This window comes from Haplochromis burtoni, unplaced genomic scaffold (genome assembly GCF_018398535.1).
Source record: "Haplochromis burtoni strain Fernald_Lab_line unplaced genomic scaffold, NCSU_Asbu1 Contig_737, whole genome shotgun sequence".
NCBI classification, from domain to species: Eukaryota; Metazoa; Chordata; class Actinopteri; order Cichliformes; family Cichlidae; genus Haplochromis; species Haplochromis burtoni.
In genome coordinates, this window is record NW_024583098.1 from 84,752 (window position 1) to 87,026 (window position 2,275).

A 2,275-nucleotide genomic window follows, 5' to 3' on the forward strand; every position below is an offset into this window, starting at 1 on the left:
TCTAATGAAAACTGTAATGAGACCATCAACTCTGAAATGGTGGTGCTGCAAAGTTTGCTCAATCCACAACAGTCTGATTGTGCAACTTTTATGCGTCTGGCCTTCTGATAAGTAAAGTTCACAGAAAATACAGGAGGAGCTACTGAGTCGAGTAATATCGAGATTTATTTGACCAGGCTTTCATGAAGACAGAGCTCTGTTCTTCTTTTGTAACAAGTAAACGACTTTAAGATGATTTTTACACAGATATTTGCAACTTAGCACCAAGAGTGAAGAGATAAATGTAGTTCTCTTAAATTCATGAATATAACACTAAATGTGACTATTTTATACTTGGAGTAATAAACCAGCTTTATCTCACACACCGCCTGCTCTGTAACAGTCTCTGTAACCCTGGTTTTCGCTCAGGTTAAAGGGCTATGTCACTTTTCTCAAGTAATACAATCATTATAAGACTCAAATATCAACACAGAGTTTTTACTCTGTGTTTTTTACTTTCTGCTACTTATAATAATCTGTAATCTATAAACGTTTCCATTAATTTATAATATAACGTAACTAAAATTCCACCTTAAAATCAAAGTGATATATCCCTTTAAATTCTATTTTTTTTGTCATATTTTGTACTAAACTTTACTTTCATTGTCATATATTCATTGCAAAAGACTCACAGACAAACACAAAACTTCTTTCTCAGGCCACATAATATTTTTCATAGTTTTTGTACACTTCTTAGACCTTAATATGCATCACTTCATTCTGCTTTCATAAAGCGATATTTCACTTGGACAGAAATGTTTATTTTTTTATCTAAATTACTGAACAGTCAGCTGTAAACAGAGGCCGCCTCGGGGGCGTCGCTCACTCTTTTATTTCTGCTTTTTATGTAACGTCTGAAAATGTTGCTGCTGACACGATTCGAGGCAACGTGACCTCAGATGGTTTCCATGTTTACTTCTTTTAAAGCAGGAACGTCAAACTCATTTGAATGTAATAAACTCAGAGAAAAGCGCAGTGATAACTCAAAGAATCCCATCAGCATGTCCACTCAGGCTTTAATCCACACTATAAGAAATGGATCCACAAAATCACAAGAAAGTACTGACATTAGCCAGACTTTGTTTCCTGATTTAAGAAAAGAGAAATTTTCTGTTATATCACAGATAATTTCTGATTTCTCTTTAATGGAGACAAATGATATTTGATATGGTTCATCTATAAAGAAAAAACAAACTTTTCTGTTATTTAATGCTTTTTCTGTTACTTTTATTGGGATGTGGCAGCCTGAGGTTCAAGCCTTTGTCAGTAGGACCTCAGGCTCAGGAGACAATAACAGTTTGGAGTCTTGTGATTCTTACTTAATGAAAAGTTACATTTGAGCCCTTCTTCTCTGCAAAGCACGCTGGGCTGGACCTCTGACGGGCCAGTTCTGGCTCTTGTTGTTTGGTACGTTTGACATCCCTGTTTTAAGGCTCCAAAATTAAACTCGCTTAAAATGTTTTTATTCTCATGGTTTGGTCATGATAGGAACTTTCTTTAGATTAAACATGACCATGCTGTGAGCATAAAGGCATTTCGTTTGTTATTTAGAGGACAATGCCTTGGAGTTATCTGACTTTAAAGCCTATGTGTATATATCTCAATCAAAGATCCATCAAATCAGGCAAAAACAATATGAATCCTTTATCATTTCAGCTTCGTGGAAGCTGACTGACACTGAAGATCGTCCAGAAAACTTTCCACCGGTGTGAAATATCACTTTATCTAATCAAATATACATCTATTACCTCTGCATGTTTCAGAGAAGAAGAAAAAAAAAGTACTTTATACTGAAGTCATGTGACTGTTTACACCAAACTGGCTCGCGTGTGAACGACAGAGATCATGAGATTGGGCGACTCTGCCGCGATGCACCAGCTCCAGCGTTACAGTATTAGTTTGTACATTCATTGAGTCTCAGAGTGAAATGCTACTGTTGTTTGTCACATTTGTACATAAAGGGAAACATCGAGCCGCAGCCTGCAGAAGGAAGGACCTTTCAGAACGCTTACATTTCTGTTTTAACCAGGAGCTTGTTGTCACAGCGACCTGCGGTGGCGCCGGGACGTGTTGTGATTAATGAGAATCAAATCAGGGTCACAACCCTGTGTGCTGCTGAAGTGTCCTTGAGCATTGTTCTGAATCCCAAACAGCTGTGAGAATGCTGTGCTGTGTCTGAACTTTGACCTCTGACCACTCAGTGTGGAGAAATGAGGGAGGGTGAGGACGTTTTTTT